Source organism: Notamacropus eugenii, chromosome 4 (genome assembly GCF_028372415.1).
Source record: "Notamacropus eugenii isolate mMacEug1 chromosome 4, mMacEug1.pri_v2, whole genome shotgun sequence".
NCBI lineage: Eukaryota > Metazoa > Chordata > Mammalia > Diprotodontia > Macropodidae > Notamacropus > Notamacropus eugenii.
Window position 1 is genome coordinate 189,595,185 of NC_092875.1, and position 17,762 is coordinate 189,612,946.

At 38.6% G+C, this 17,762-nt stretch overlaps 1 long non-coding RNA gene across 4 annotated transcripts in view; it reads right to left on the reverse strand.

Moving 5' to 3' along the window:
- LOC140500876 (uncharacterized) overlaps positions 1-17,762 on the reverse strand; it is a 177,531-nt gene that overhangs the window by 15,942 nt on the left and 143,827 nt on the right. For 2 of the 4 annotated variants that reach the window (XR_011965924.1, XR_011965925.1), the window contains exon 6: positions 9,056-9,125. The exons of 1 other annotated variant lie outside the window; for it this stretch is intronic. This is a non-coding gene — a long non-coding RNA (uncharacterized lncRNA). Of the gene's footprint in view, positions 1-6,973; positions 7,265-9,055; positions 9,126-17,762 lie in introns of those variants that run through there. One more of the 4 variants, XR_011965921.1, reaches the window with a different exon arrangement.

Sequence of the window (17,762 nt, forward strand, 5' to 3'; positions counted from 1 at the left end):
GATCAAGAAAAAGAAAGAAGTCAGGCTGGGTGGGGAACAGCAACAGTTACTATTGACAGGACAGGAAACAGTGGAAAGGAGAGGACAGAGGACAAGACAGGAGACAGTGGAGAGGAGAGGAGAGGGGAGGGGAGAGGAGGGGAAGAGAAGGGAGGGGAGGGAAGGGGAAGGGAGGAGAGGGGAGGGGAGGGACAGGAAGAGGAGAGGGAAGGGAAATAGGAGAGGAGGCAGTAAAATCCAAGTCAACTGGGCATCTTTTGCCCAAGTTTACCTTCCTTTGGAGAGGAGAAGGAAGGGTAGGGGGGAGACAGATAGTGATACTGATAAGACTAGGAGAAAAGAATTAAAGGCATAAACACAGGCAAAGAAAAGACAGAATGTTCCAATTTGCTGGCTGTGTAGGGGCAAGCAAAGTAAGATCTTTTGCTTTTGCTTTAGTATAATGATGTGCCTCCGATTGAATCTTGCCTTTATCAAGGAAGAGTCTTTACTAGGAGTAAAGTACAGAAACAAGAGTTTCTTTAACTAGAAACAGCATATGTATTTGTATTGTTAATATGATTAAAGATCTCCCCCACCCATTAATGGGCCTGCCGTTAAAGGCAGTTTGATTAGGGAAGATTTGTTGGAAGGCCTAAACCTTTTGTTAATGAGGCACTGATTCTCAAGGGTTGGGATGTCCTCTGACTCTAAAAAAGGTATAAATACTCTAAGGGGAGGTTTTACTTTGGGGCTTAGTTTTTGGAAGAAGTTTTGTGTGCCAGATGAGACTCTGGGAAGCTGCTAAGCAGGCCCTCAGCTTTGAAAACCCAGATGTTAGTGTTTCCCTCTCTGGAAACTATGGTCAGATAGTTGGATTTGTCTGTTAATTTGTGATATATGTATTGCTTATGTCAGACAGTTTAGAACTGCTGTATGCTGATTTCCTGAACTAAATGAATGATATATGTCCTTGATTAAAGGATATTGTTAACCCCTCAAAAGTTGCCTTTCCTTTTAGAAAAGCAAGTCAGAGAACCTGTGATAGCAGACCCCCTGTGTATGTTGATGTGCTTACTGATACACTATTCCATGGTTTTGCTAAAAATATCACAGAGAATCAGCAAATAAACCAGCAAGTAAATTGAGACAAGAGTTCTAGTAAAATTCTATTATCTAAAATAATTCCCCATAAATTGTTGATATTTGTATATGGAATAAATATTAAATAAACACATATAGTAAAAACAGTCATATAAACAAGAAGCAAATAACAGAAAGAGGATTACTTAATTTAGAGAATCTGTCCCAAATGTTTACATGGACGATTTTTACTTGACCTGTGGTGGAACATTCCAAGCTTGTATTGGTCTGATCAGTCACAGTCAGACACAGTGTAACTTGACTCTAGAATAGTGAAAACAAAGGACAACTACCACCACCCCTGCCAGACTTGAGGAAAATGACTAACTATAACGATACGTCATACTGAAAAAAACTGTAAAATGTAAAATAAGAGATAATTAACCAAAAGATAATTATAAAAGAAATAATTAACCAAGATACATTCAAGATTTATGGGAATGTCATTTATGTATATGAATTACACATGTATATGTCTGCATATACATGTGTATATATGTGTGCAATACATATGTGTATATGTGTCTGTGTATATATGTACACATATATGCTTCCCTATCTGAAAGTCTAGGGGATACTCATAAGCTCCATACCACTAAAGATGCTTTGACCCACTCCACTTTTGTCCCAGTCCTTCCTTAGTCAACTTGGTATATATCATCTCTACTCCCAGCTCACCATATTAATATTGGGGCTCACCATATTAATGCCAAACTTAATACAGACATACGATTTCTATAGCCTGCTGCAGCTCAGAACTACCAAGCTCAAGAGACCTGCCTTAGGTCTCCCTAGTAGATGACATTACAAGCATGTGCCACCAGGTCTACCTACAAAATACTCTTTAAAGAAATAAAGGAAAATATAAAATATTGGAGGGATGTTTATTGCTCGTGGTTGAATTGTGCCAATATAACAAACATCATGGTGCTACTTAAATTAATTTACAGATTTAGTGCTGAACCAATCAAATAACCAAATTTTCAATTGAGAAAAAAAAATCTTCGTATCATATAAAGATCTGAAATCCAAGATTATACACATACATACACATACATATATATACACATGTACACAGAGACACACATATAATCATATATACATTCACAAATATATGACCATATATATGTACACAGACACACACACATATGATGAGATGCATAGGTATATGCACAAATATGTACGAAAAAGAGCAGTTCCCCAAAAGGTAAAAGCATATGAAAAAATTGTTTTCAAAATAATTACAAAATATCAGCAACTAGTTACTGCTAGGTGATACTGTGGATAGAACACTGGGTTTGGAATCAGGAAGATTCATCTTTCTGAGTTCAAATCTGTCCTCAGGCACTCACTAGCTGTGTGACACTGGGCAAGACACTTAACCCTATTTGTCTCAGTTCCTCATCTGTAAAATGATCTTGAGAAGGAAATGGCAAGCTACTCCAGTATCTTTGCCAAGAAAACTCTAAACGGGATCTCAAAAAGCTAGGCATGACTGAAATGATTCAACGACAGCAAACTGTCTGTTTGAACTTGGGCAAGTCACTTCAACTTTTTAGACCTTAGTTCATCTGTAAAATAAGGTGGTTGTATTCAGTGATCTCCAATATCTCTCCCAGCTCTAAGTCTATAATCCTACATTAAAGTTTGCTCCAAATCATTTATAATAAAGGATATGAGAATTGAAATAACTCTGAGGCTTCACTTCATATTCAGCCAATTGGCAAAGATGACAAAATATGGAAAAAGTCAATGTTGGAGAGGCCACTAGAAGAAAAGAACACCAGTATATTGTTTGTGGGGCTAGGAATTGGTCCAACTCTCCCAGAAAATAATTTTGAATTATAGTTTTAAAAAAAAGATACAAGTTAACATACCCTTTGATCCAAAGATCTCAATACTGGATAGGCATATACACCAAGGACATCAAAGACAGAAAGAAAGTTCCTATATACACTAAAAGATTCATGGAAATATTATTTGTAGTATCAAGTAACTAGAAAAAGTTGATGTCCAAATATAATAGAATATTATTGCATCACAAGAAATATAAATATGTAGAATTTTTGTCTCTGATGTTTACTACTCATATGACCTTTGCCCAGTTCCTTAACCTCTCTGGAGAAGCCTGAGAGGGTTGTATTAGATAGGCCCTGAGGTATCTTCCAGCTCAATCTGTGATCCTAAGACCTATGACTTTATGGAATTTAGAGAACTATAGGAAAACTTCAATGAACTGATTCAGAGTGAAGGAAGAAAGATAAGAGAACAGTATAAACAAAGACAAAGCAATGTAAATGGAAAGAATAATAAAGTGAAAAGCTAAATAAAATTAGAAAGATAATAAAATGAAAAAGCTGAATAAAATGAAAAATATAGTGTCCAAGTCTGGCCCTCCACAGAAAATTTTATAAAATTTATAAAAAATGTGCCTCCTTCATTTTAATATAAAGGTAGGGAGGAACTCACTTTGGATGAAGTCATGTCCATTCAGTGAATAGGTCTCTTTAAGAAGTAACCAGGAGATGGCCCTCTTAGTGAGGCATAGAAAAAAATGACATCAGGCTGGGAGGGAAACAGCAACCTGTCATCATTTCTCTGATGGCACGGTCTTCTTTGGCAACGAAGGACGAACACAACAATAGAGGTGGGGAACTATTTGTGGTGAACACTGCATACACACTCAACTTTTTTTTTTAAATTCTCTGCCACAAAGGAAGTTTCACTCAGTAGGGGCATAGAATATTTGTAAATAAATATGCTATAAAAGCAAAAGAGCTCACCAAATTTCTATTTTAAAAAATTGAAAGGATTAAGATGGTTAGAGTTTAAGATCCCCCATGACTACATTTATGATCCTAGGATCTTCATGGTTAACATGGGAGAGGGAGAGTGAATAACATCATGAGAAGTTCACTGCAGAATACAATTTGTCAAATCCTGGCTGATCCCTTCTTATATTTTCATTTTGTGCCCTCTACAGTTGTGTCCAACTCAAGTAGAAAATGGGGGCTACTAAACAATACTTGAATATCCTTGGCAGCTCATATTGACTTAGAAAACCATATATTAACATTATCTATGTTGTATTGATTTTTATGTATTTTGTTAAGTATTTCCCAATTATATATCCATCTGATTCCAGCCTCACTGGGGAGTTTTGCACTAACACCTCTGCTTCAGGATTAAGGATGGGGCTAGAAACTGATTTCATTGATATATGAATTTCCCAGGTGAGAAAAAATGCCTCTTTCAATGCTACTCAGTGCATTATGTACAATTTATATTATTTGAAAGTTACCTAGAGCAATAAGAAGTTCCTTGATTTAGAACCAGTCACACAGCCAGAATGTGTGAAAGAAAGGACTCAAACTCAGGTCTTCCTGACTCTGAGACTGGCACTCTATTCTAGACTATGTGGCTTTACTATGTCCACAATACATTTTGTAAATTGTTTTTTAAAAGATGAGATGGTGAATTCAATTGGTTGCCATTGAAATGTGGCATGATAGAAAGGGCAATGGATTTAGGATTATAAGACCTGGCTTCAAATCCCAATTCTTCAATTAATGACTTGTGTGACTTAAAGTAAATTATTTAAATTCTCTGAACAAAATTAGATTACATATTTGTTTTAGAAATATTATGGAGAATATTAAAAGATTATGATCAGTTTTGCTTCATGAAAACAGACAGAGAAGTAGCAAAGGGTAAAAGTATTTTTTTAAAAAATGTGGTGAGACATCCAACTAAGCGAAGTTATCCTTGGGGGATTTGAAGATGAAAATGGAAAAGGGACAACAAGTAGAATAAAAATGAAAAAGATCTGTAAAATTTTTTATAATAAACTTTTTTTTGCATTAAGGAGAATAAGAGTCACTACATGTTGATTCTAATGCCACAGTCTCAGATGTGCTTACTAAGGAGTTAGAAATGGAACATGTGGGAATAAAGACAGGAAAAGCAGATGGATTAGAGGATCTAGCTGGATTAGATGGATATAGAGGAGATCTGTGCTGGAGGCAACCTAATGGGGAGGGCATAAAGGGTTTGATATTCAGGAGGTGTCTGAAGGAGGGTTAAGAATATTGAATGTGTGGGAAAAAACTCATGCCTTAATATCAAAAAAGGTGACTGAGAACACTATGAACTAACAACCTATATTCTTTCTCTCCTATCTATATAAAATCATTATGAGAATCATCTACACACCCATCAAGAGCATCCTCAATGAGGGTATTAGCATGGAATAAAAAGGTAATTTAGTAGGGAATAAACAGACAATATTTCACGTTTTTGTGAATGAATTGTCACAATTAACACAACTGATTGAATCCTATAGAGGATATAGGATTCCACTAATGGTTGATCATTTTTTTTAAAGTATTTTGTTTAGTGGTGCAAAATGCTGCCTTAAAGAGTCTCTTCCAAGGAGGTGTCTCCTATCCCTACATCAAAATTACTCAAAATTTCTTAAAAAGATATAATAAGAAAGATAAGTTTGTACAGGGACCCTTTGATGATCAATAAAGAATAATAGGGAAGCATGTCTTCCCAAAATGTACTTGCTAATGTGATTGAAAAGATCCATTTAGAATACAATTTGAATATAAATTTCCTGTAAATTGAAAGATCTTAGATCATGGATTGGCAAGCTATAGCCTATAGGCCAAATTTGTCCCACTGCCACCACTGCCCCTGCCCCATTAGTTAAGATTTTTAAAAAATATTTTTATGTACTTTGCCCCTTGTTCTAGATCAGAAGTTCCCAACTTTTTTGATCTACTTTCCCCTTTAAAAAAAGTTATTCAGAGCCCCCCTGGAAATCTACTTTTTAAATCCATTAATGGTTGTTCTTTTCTTGAAATCGTCATTTCAAAAAAATTATTTTTTTATAAAAATGACACATCTTAAATTTAATAATTTGTTATAAATTTGTGGGTTTTTCCGGCATTGAAATTTTGGTGGTGCAATATTGCATCATGTAACCATATACTATCATATTGTGAACATCATTATATGTATATATTCCTGCCAATGCATCCTTGACTTCCTGACAAAGTGCAACATGTTCACCTGCCAACACTTGCTTGTAAAGACCTTTCAGTGGACTTGACCACTGATTGGTTGTAATTTATATTCTGTGTGTTCATTTGGAAAATAATGTGATCATTACAACTTTAACTCTGTTACACAGCAGAGGAAACATGTATGAATTTTCTCATTTTTCCTTCTTCCCTTATGCTTCCACTCCCTCCTTATTTTTATTCAGTCCTATCCAATTGTACCTAAGGCTACTTCTGCCCCTCTGGATTGTTCCAGCATCTCCCAGGGGACAATATTGCTCGCTTTGGGAACCTACATGAGATGTTCATGTTTGCATGTAAAATTGTGCTGGTGTCATTTAGCTCTGAAAAATGGTTGCCTGAAAGAGATCCATGACCACTCAAAATAGTATAGTCTAACCATACACACACACAAAAATCCCATAGATTAAGAATGTATATTGCCAAGAATATGACATGTAATTTGACAGACAACCTACTGAGATTATCCATCAGTAAATATACCTAAGACAGAATGCAATGGACAACATGTTGGGTCCAGAATTAAAGAGAAAAAGAGAAATGGTCTAGATTGCCTTTAAAAAATTACAAATCTTTTTTTAATAATCTCTTAAAAACATATGCCATACTTCTAACACCAATATCCTATGGGTATTGCTACATGACTGTGAGGCATTAGAAAACTAGTGTCTAAAGAATTACAAATGAGTATCATTGAAAAGGCAAAGGAGACATTCATATGAGTTTATGACAGATACTTTCTAGAAGAATTGGAGCAAAAGATATTAAGGAAATACAAAATGAATGTTTATTATGCACTAAGCATTATGTTAAGCCTTGGAGATACAAATAGAAAAATGAAACATTCCTGCTCACAAGGAGCTCACATTCCATTTGGGGAGGAGAAAGCATATATAGGAGGTATAAGGCAGGTGAAAATTTCCAGAAGTCCATGGGGTTCAGTAGCAGGGCCTATGATAAGGCCCAGGATTCCCATGGCATTCGCAGCAGGGCAGATCTCATAGTGAGAGGAAGGAACAACAAATTCCATGCAGCTCAAGTACTTCACTGGTAACCTGTCAACATCAAGAGAATACAAGGAGGTCTCCCAGCAAATACATGGTGCCTATGTAGTGATTTCACAGGAGGATACAGATAAGTCATATCTGTACATACAGAGCAGGAATGGATGGGTTGCAATCAGTATCAATGAAGGGAACATTTAAATGAATGAAATCACAAACTGAATTGACTATGTTAGTAGAGTATAACCTATAATCTCTCCTTTTTACATCCTTTCTCTTAGTGTATAGTTTCTCCCACCACCTATTTTTTCCTGCTCCATCAAACTTTAAGAAAAAGATCAGGTATCAGTTGCTTACATCTTAGAGCGAATTTGTCAATGAATTACTTTTTTTCAGAGATAATGATATTTTAAATGTAGAATGAGAGGATTTGTCCTTGGATTAAAGGAGTTTTAAGTATCAAACCTTCAGATGGGGAAAATATTCTGGATGACCTCTCTGTCACTGAGAGGGCATGAAAGCCACAGTCTCACTGAATTTTGTAGCCAATCAGATCATATCTAGAATATTGTGTTCAGTTCTGGGAACTTCATTTTGCTAGGAACATGGACAAGCTTGAGCGCATTCAGAGGATAAAGTGGGGGAGGTGGGGTAGAGTGGGTGTGGGGATGGTGGATTGAACGAACTCTAAGGTTCCTTCTGTCTCTAAATCCTGTGACCATACTAATGAACAGGTTGGGGGGGGGGGGGAGGACTTGAAATCATATCATATGAAGATAATTTGAAGGAATTATTTATGAGTAGTACAAAGAGAAGAAGATTGATGGAGGATATATTACTACATTTGAAGTATTGTAATATGGAAAAAGGATGAAGTTTTTTCCCATGAAGGAGCTAGGGGCCAGTCCTTAGTTGGCAGTTAAAGGTAGCCAGCTAAAGCTCAATATGAAAAAGAATTCCCCAACTTTAAATCAGTTCAAAAAAGAACCAAGCTGTCCTGCTAGGTAATGAGTTCCCCACCTCTGTAGTGTACAAGCAGAGAATGAACAGCCACTTGATGGGACAAATGGTAGGGGGATCCATCAATCAGGTAGGGAAGTGACAGATGATGAGGGAGATTCTTTGATCAGAAAAGGTGGGTCAGATTACATGGTCTCTGATATTCCTTCCAACTTGAAAATTATAGGATCATTGTTGAGTAGCTTCAGTCAAGTTTGACCTTTTGTGAACCCATTTAGGGTTTTCTAGCAAAGATGCGAGAGTAGTTTGCCCTTTCCTTCTCCACCTTATTTTACATAAGAGAATCTGAAGCAAGCAGGGTTAAATGACTAGCCCAGGATCATACAACTAGTAAATATCTGAGGCCAGATTGATTTAAACTCAGGAAGCTAAGTCTTTCTGCCCTCAGGTCTGGCACTCTATCCACTACACCACCTAACTGCCCAGGATAGACTCATAGAATTGCAGATTTGGAGTTAGAAAGGACATTAGCCCAATTTCCTCATTTTGCAGATGAGGAAGCTGAGACCCCAAAAGATTAAGTGATTTGTCCAAGTTTACATGGATATTAACCTCAGTCCTTTGACTCCCAATCCATTGCTACACTCTATGAACCTTGACATCCCTAAGTATGACTGGCAGTTTAAAAGGGCCCACTTTAAAAGAGAAAGCATTATTATTAGGACACAGCAGCAGTCAAGGTGAGAACAGCAGTGTTGCATCAGACCATCATTGCCTGGGTCAGAAACTCCCAGGGTGGGCCCAGCCCTCCCGGATCCCTGCCTTTGTTTAAGGGCCAGACCCTCTAGACCCTCATTGCTTGTATGTGACAACACTACTCACCAATTTCTTCTCTCTCCTGCCGGGGTATTCAATAGTGGAAAATGGATCAAAGACCCAAGCTGGAACATTGCTAGGGGAGAAGGGGAGACTTTAGGTGAGCCCTAACTCTCAAGAGCTGGATGCAGTGACCTTTCTTATTTGCAGTGTTGTCATTTTGCAGTTGACACAGCATGAGCCCTGGCATCAGAGGCTCTGATGGCCCTGAGGCTGTGTTGGAGAGGAAATAAATTAGCATGCCCTACTTTGAGTCACTCGTATACTCATATCTGCTGTATGGAATTGGTTGACTGGGGAAAGGAAGACTTGTGTAAAGGAACGACCTCTAGTGGTGAAAACTGATGGTTGAATTGCCTATAATGACTAAGAGGTAAGGGCTAAAAATGTAAACTTACAGCAAAGGATATGGGAGTCAAATAACAGCTATTCACTGAACATCTGTTGTCTGTCCCTGGACTCCGCTGGATCCTTTGGGGGACACACACAAAAAAGAGAAAAGCAGAAGCTCCAGCCTTCAAGAATTCACATTCTGGCTGGGGAGATAAGTCCTAAGAGACTTATGCTAAAGAGACAAAATGCTAAAACCAGGTTATATCAACAACAACAATCTTGATAATAATATTAACAATTATAATCATAATACACATAGTCCTTTAAGATTTGCAAAGCATTTTATATATTTCTCCCACAAATCTTGTCCACTCTTGTCTATAAATACATATAACATCAATGAAAAGACTGGATATAATAAGGGAACATATATGTAAGGGAACACATGTAGGGAAGACATGTCCAAGATACACAAGAGGAGACCCGACTGATCCCTCTGATACTACAGTACCCTGCATCTGGTGGAGTGATATCAGAATATTTTAGCTCTTCTCCACTGGTCTGGAAAGTCATACTGTTTCTGCCCAGTCTCTCTGTTGCTCTCACTAAGCCACTGCTGGACAGTGATCTACTGGTCCCATATTTGCTTCCAAGTGTAGGTCTGATGGGCACGTTATGGAACTTCTCTGTTTCCTATCAATGTTTTGAGCTGAAGGTCTTAACTGATGTATTAACTTTATTCCCTTTAATCAAAAGAATAGGTACCACCATTTTAGTTTAGAGGCCAGAGGCTTCATTTTGAGCCTTTTTAGGGCATCAGACAATTTACATACCCAGTATCAAACCAGGGAAAAATCCTCAGCTGCTTTTTCTCACAAAAGAAGAGTCAGTCTGTTTTTGGTGCCTTGGCTGTGATAGGCATTTCCTGTCCAAAAGGAGAGTCCTTGTCTCCATGGGTCAAACTTCTCTGGAAATAACCAGTCTGCTCAGGAGCCCATATAAGACTTTAATTCTAATTTTAACCTCTTCTTGCTCAACAGGGACAGGGTGTCTGTAGCAAGCTTCTATCTGAGTTAAAGTTTAATAGCTATTATAATTTTTGTTTAATTACCTTATGGGGATCCCATGTCCCTCAATTAATTTCAGGGAGATAATCTACCAAAGAAACTGCATAGAAATGTGTGGGTCTAATCTTTCACAATTTTTTTTCTAATACTTCAAAATATTTTGGCTCATGCTGTACAAGCTAATCTGAGCAGTCATAAGAACTAATTGCAGAGGGCAAGCTCATTTTTCTTCCCTCTGTCTGGTTGGAAGCATAGCATTTTATATGTGCATATTAATATTTGTATTTAGCCATCAACAAGCTTTCCTATTCAATATTTTGGATAATTTTAGCATTTTGGGGGGGCAATAGAGTTTTTAAAAATTCATTGTCCAAGAACTAGAAACTGACAGGAGATACATGAGTGTGAAAAGAGTGTGTAAAGGATACTTTACCAGGATCCAGGAAAGGATCTAGTTATATGTGTGTATAATATTCTCCCCTCTCCCATGTAATATCCTTTCTTCATCAACTACTTAATTCCTCTTTCATCTTCAGTAATAACAATATTTTGTTGTTGTTCAGTCATTTTCAGCTGTGCCTAACTCTTCACGATCCCAGTTGAGGTTTTCTTGGCAAAGATACTGGAGCGGTTAGCCATTTCCTTTTCCAGTTCATTTTATAGAGAAGGAAACTGAGGCAAAAAAGGGTTAAATGACTTACCCAGGGTCATAGAGCTAATAATTGCCTCAGACTAGATTTGAACTCAGAAAGATGAGTCTTCCTGACTGCAGGGTCAGCATTCTCTCCACTGTACCATCTAACTGCCCCAATAATAACAGTAGCTAGCATTCGTGTAGCCCTCTAAAGTTTGCAAAGCACTTTATATACAATGTCTTGTTCAATACTCAGAACAACTTGTAAAACAGGTGCTATTATTACCATTTTATAGATGAAGAAGTTCAGGTTGAGAAGTTAAATGATGTGCCTGACATTATAAACATAGCAAATGTCTGAGTCAGGATTAGAATTTAGGTCTTCTTGTCTCCCAGACCAACACGCTAAGCCATTTTGCCATGATGCTCCTTATCTTTCTGGCTAGGGTTTTTCTCCTCTGTAAAGCAAGGGTACTGACGTACATGACCCTTCCGTTTGAAATTCTGTGAGCTTATGACTTTTAATACTATTTGGAAAGAAAAGAACTCTTCCTGTTCTCCTGTTACTGATGGTCCGAAAGGTGTACAACCAGGGGTGGGGAACCTTTGACCCTCGAGGCCACATGTGACCCTCTAGGTCCTCAAGTGTGGCCATTTGACTGAATCCAAACTTCACAACAAACCCCTTTAATAAAAGGATGCCTTACACTGTAGGGCATTCAAATTTACCTTAGATGGAAAGAAATAATTGTTACGCTTCAGCAGGGAGAGAGGAGCTCTGGGGGTTGTTTGAAATTTCTTTTTCAGCAAGGGAGGTTATTTTCCATTTGTGTGCTATGTTCTTTCACTTCCTATGTCTAGACAGCTCTCTCTCCCCTCTTTTGAATTTTATCAAACTTCTTGCTATAATTTTAATATTTCAATATGCCACCTCCCCCAAGAAGTCTTCTCTGGCATTTTTTTTTTGGTCGGTGATGATTACCCCCACCCCATACTTACATAGCACTTTATTTTGCATTTCTCTAATGTACTTAAGGTGTAAAATTATTTTAATACTTACCTGTGTTTGCCTTTGACTCAGTAGAAATTGTCTTAACCAAGCTTTGCATCTCCCTAGAACCTAGTATTATACTCTGTAGCGATCAACCAATAAAGAAGCATTTATTATATTCTCACTATGTTAATACTGTTCTAAGGATTGTAGATAGAGAAAAAAATATAGACACTCCCTGCCCTTAAGGATCTTACATTCCTAGAGAAGATACAGCAGGAACTTACATAAGCAAAATGAGGGCCTGACTTCTGAAGGCCAGTTCTTCTAGCATGAACAGATACTCCCTGCCTACCCAACACAAGCACTTGGAAACTATGGTGGACCTGCTTCTAGCTATGGATAGATGGATAGCCATGGATAGCTACTAGCCATGAGTCGTTAGCACTATATGATGACAAAAAGTCTTCTGATTGGCTGAGGAGCTAGAATAACACATGACTTGGAGGATGCTGAGTTAGAAGTGAGTACGCATTCTGAAATGACAATTCGCCCATTTCTAAACTTCCTTCCTTCCTGGCAGAGAGTGAGGTAAGATTGCTTTAAACTGCCAGGTGATGGAGGGGTAATAGGCCAGCTTCTCTTAGCCAGCTACCACGTGTCCATGAGCACGTGGCACCTCTGTCTCTTTGTATCCTTCTTTATTCTTAGACGAATGAGTATACCAACGCTGTAATGTCCAATGTGCAGAATGATACAGGAGAGAGGTGGCACTAGTAACTGGGTGGGTGGGTGAGGCAGGAAAGGACTCATGCAGAAGGTGGTGCTTGAGATGAGTCATCAAGGAAATTAGGGATTTGAAGAGACAGAGATGAAGAGGTTCTTAACAGAAATTTTTTAAATAAAATAATTAATTAATGTTATTTGGAAAGTCGGAGAAAGAACACTAGATTGGACATCAGGTGACACAGGTTCTCTGCGACTAACTAGTTAGGTGACTAGTTAGGTAAGTTACCTCTCAGGACATTCATTTTCTTATGTGTAAAATGAAGAGATTATATTGGTTAGAACACATCTGGATTATGTTTGAATGCTACATTTTAAGATGGAATATATGCAAGGAGGAATATTAGGAATATTAAATTGACTAGAATTATTAAATTAAATTAGGAATATTAAAGGGTCTAGAAACCATTTCTTAAGAGAGTCATTTGGAAAAACTGGGGCTGTTTAGCTTAATTAACAGAAAACTTAGGGAAGCTATTACTGCTATCTTCAGATATATGAAGGATGCCATGTAGAAGTGAGAGCAGACTGTGTGGCCCCTGCAGAGGCCCCTAGAGGTTCATTCAACCAACAGGTAGAAGATATAGGAAGGCAGATTTGTGCTCAACATGCAGAATAATTTCCTAACAATTAAAGTATTCAATGAGGTGCTGAGAACCCAGTCACTAGAAGTATTCAAGCAAAGACTGTATGACTTACCTGTCTGGTATGTTGTAGAATGGAATTCTTTCATGGAATAGGAATTTAAATCAGCTGACTTCAAAGGTCTCTTCCAACTATCAATCCCTATCAACAAACACTTATTAAGCACCTACTATGTGCCAAGTAGAATGCCAGGCTTTGTAGATATAAATGCAAAAATGAGACAGTCCTTAACCTCAAAGAGCTTACAGTCTTCTTGGTGGATATAATATATCTACAGGTAAATAAATAAAAAATATTAAAAAGATAAGGACACTGAAATTTATGAATGTGGTCACTAACAAATAGGGGTATCAGACAAGGCCTCTTGAAAGGGATGGTTTTTGAGCTGGACCTTAAAAAATGCTAGAGCTTCCAAGAGACAGAAATGAGAAGGGAAAACATTCCAGATATGGGGCAGGAGGTAGGGCAGGGCATCTTGTATATGTGAAACAACAAGTGGGCTGGTTTGGTTGGTAATAGAAGGTAAGGAGGAATTAATGTGTGGTGGTAGTAGTAGTGGTGGTGGTGGTTGTGATGATGGTGATGATGGTGGTGGTGGTGGTAGTAGTGGTGGTAGTGGTGGTGGTGGTGGTGGTGGTAGTAATAGTGGTGATGGTGGTGGTGGTAGTTGTCCTTCCTTCTTGAAGAGGACAAAAATGACATCACTATGTTAGAGCCAAGGTACACTGTGTCTGGCTGTGGCTGATCAGACTAATACAAGCTCAGAAGACTCTACCACAAGTGAGGCACAAATAGAGTCCATATGCTCATTTGGAGTGGTGATATCTCTAAACTGGCACATCTCATGTTTCTTTTGAGCTACTGTAATTTGGTTTTGCTCATAGAATACAGTTCCTTCTTTAATGCGGGCATATCATGCTGGATGGTCCTTTACCACATTACACAACTTATTCCAAGTTTTTCAGAGAGACTTTGAAAGTCTCTTGTATTGCTTCTTCTGACCTCCATGTGAGCACCTTCCTTGTATGAGTTCTCAATAAAATGTGTGTGTGTTCGTCTTTTGTTGCCGAAGAAGATCATGCCATCGGAGAAATGATGACATGACTTGCACTTGACTTTGTTTTTGAGTGAGGGAGGGCTGTGTAGGTCACCAGCCTCACTTCTCCTCCAGAGCCATCTGAATCCAGTGACCAGATATTCATCAGGATGACTGGAGATGAACCAGGATGAGGCAATTGGGGTTAAGTGACTTGCCCAAGGTCACATAGGTAGTGAGTGTCAAATGTCTGAGGTGAGATTTGAACTCAGGTCCTCCTGACTTCTGCACTGGTGCTCTAGCCACTGCACCACCTAGCTGCCCCTCTCAATAAAATAGTCTTTCAGGCAAATGCCCATTTGGTATTTGAACATCATGGCCAGACCATCAGAAATGTACTCTCTGCAGTAGAGTTTGAATGCTTAACAGTTTAGTTTGAGAAAGGACCTTGGGGTCCAGTACCTTATCTTGCCAAGTGATCTTTAGAATCTTCCTAAGACAATTTAGATGGAGGTGATTCAGTTTCCTTGCACAGTGCTGGTATACTGTCCAGTTTTCACAAGCATACAATGAGGTCAGTACAATGACTCTGTAGATCTTCAGTTTGGTAGGCAGTCTAATACCACTTCTCCCCCACACTTTCCTTTGGAGCCTCTCAAACACTGAGCTAGCATTTCAGAAAGATGGACCAGAATGAAATTGTAAAGGACTTTGAATGCCAAATGAAGGAGTTTGTATTTTATCTTAGAAGTCCTGAGCAAGTGAGTGACATGGTCAAATCTGTGCTCAATTTTACAACTGAGTGGAAGATGGATTGGAGAGGGAGAGAGATTGGATTCAAGAAGAAAGATTAGGAAGCTATTATAGTATTTCACATGAGTGGTGATGAGGACCTGAACTCAATGGCTGAAGTGTGATTAGAGTAAAAGGGATACATGTGAGACATATTGAATGAATTTAACAAAAATTGGAAAACTAGTTGGATGTTGTGGGTGAGTGAGAGTGAAAAGTAGATAATAATTCCTAGGCTGTGAACCTGTGTGCCTAGAAAAATGGTGGTAAGCTTGATAGAATTATGAAGTTAGGAGGAAGAGTGGGTTTCTGGGGAAAGATAATAAGTCCAATTTTGAACACAATGAGTCTGAGAAGCCTATGAGGTTTCCAAGTGGAAAAGATGAATAGGCAATTGAAACTGTAGAGTCAGAATTCAAGAGAAAGATGAGAGATGGGTGTGTAGATTGGAAAGCATCTACATAGAAATGGTTGTTGAATCCATGGGAATTATGAGACCACTGAGAGAAAATATGTAGAGAAGAGGAGGATTAGGACAGATCCCTAGGGTACATCCAGGCAAGGTAGTGGGATATAGATAATAATTCAGAAAAAAATGACTTAGAATGACTAGCAAGATAGGTAGGAATAGAAATATGATACCACAGTACCACAAAATTCCTGGGAGGAGAAAGAATACAGAAAGGAGTGGTCAACAGTGATGGACATTGCAGAGAGATCAAGAAGGATAAGCACTGATTTAAAAAAACAAGTCACTGAATTTGGCAGCTAGGTGGTACAGTGGATAGAGTGCAAGGCCTGGAGTCAGGAAGATGAGCCTTCCTGAGTTCAAATCTGGCTTCAGACATTTACTAGCCCCATGACCCCTGACAAGTCATTTAGCCCTGTTTGCCTCAGTTTCCTCATCTGTAAAATGAGCTGAAGAAGGAAATGGCAAACTACTCCAGTATCTCTGCCAATAAAACCTCAAACAGGGTCAGAGAGAGTCAGACACAACTGAACCACAACAATGTAAGTGAGTGGGAGGTAAGTGTAGACAACTTTATTTAGGAGTTTGTGAATGGGGGGAGAGATGAAGGAATGATAGGATTGAGTGAAAAAAATTTAATAATGAGGTGATCTGGACATGTTTTCAGGCAACCTTAAAGGAGTCAGTAGATAAGGGGGGTTGAAAATTAGAGATAGAGAGAGAAATGACCAAAAGAGTTAGCTATCAGGAAAAATGGGGGGGATAGGATCAAGGGTACAAGAGTAGAAAACCAGGCATAAGCCAAGAGATCTAACTTATCCTATGAGATTGAAGCAAAGGAGGAGAAAATGGAGATAATTTGGGGGTATTTTAACATGTAGAATTGGCAAGAAGAGAGAGCTTGTGATGACCAGTATCAACTTTTCCGGTGAAGTCTGAAGCTTGGTCCTCTGATAAGATGGTATGGATTCTGTAGGAAGCTTGAGAAGAGAATGTTAGGAATAGTTATTATGGGGATTATAAAAGAAAGTTAATTTGGAAAGACTAAAGGGATTGCTTTACAATGCCTAGGGCCCATTTGAGACCAGATGATAAAAATTTGTAAAGGACCAGTCAGTATGGCTTTGTAGGGAACCAATCAGCATGGTTGTGTGACTAGATGATCTCGAAGCTTCTTCCAGCTATAAGACTGTATGATTCCTTCATCCTCAATTTGGAAGAGTGTGCTCATTTCAGCTGATCTCACCCATGATGGCCTTTGGTCTTATGCTTGTGTAATAAGAGTGCCTAGTCATTGGCACAATATGCCCTGACCGGTTCAGTATAACACACGGAGATTTGGTGAATCTACTTCCAGGCATGTGTAATGGAGAGGTCCTTTCCCATACTTTCCCCTACAGACACTGTTTTGGTTTCTTCTGATAGATTACTATGGGAACTGAGCATGCAGACAAAAGTTTCAGTCAGATGATCTCTGACTTTTTTCCTTAGCAACTTTTGAGTGAAGATTGTTCTAAGCGTCCCTGGAATAGGAGGGTCAGTGGCCTCAGGTGCCTTTATCAGACTACTTGGCAGTTATGTCTATAAACATATGGCATCTCTGTTTCTTTTGTCTTAAGTTTATTCTTTCCTTATTATAGGTAAATGAGTGTCCTGAAAGAGGATCACCCAGGAGACCAGTGAGATTGGGAGATCCATCAAAGGCCCCACTGGCAATTGGAATCCCAGAACCATAGCAGCTGAGTCTAATGAGGAGCCTGAAAAGCAGCCAAGCAATTTTCATGACTTAGTCCAGTAGCGGAGTGGCCCATCAGCCAAGAAAGCATGTCCTGAGAGGTGCCAGCCCAGCTGAGGAAAGGAACAACATACTCACTGTCCATGCCACACCCAGAAGAGAACTTGGTGGGGATGAAGAAAAGGGAGAAAAGGACTCTCAAGGCTGATAGGTACTCTTTGGTCA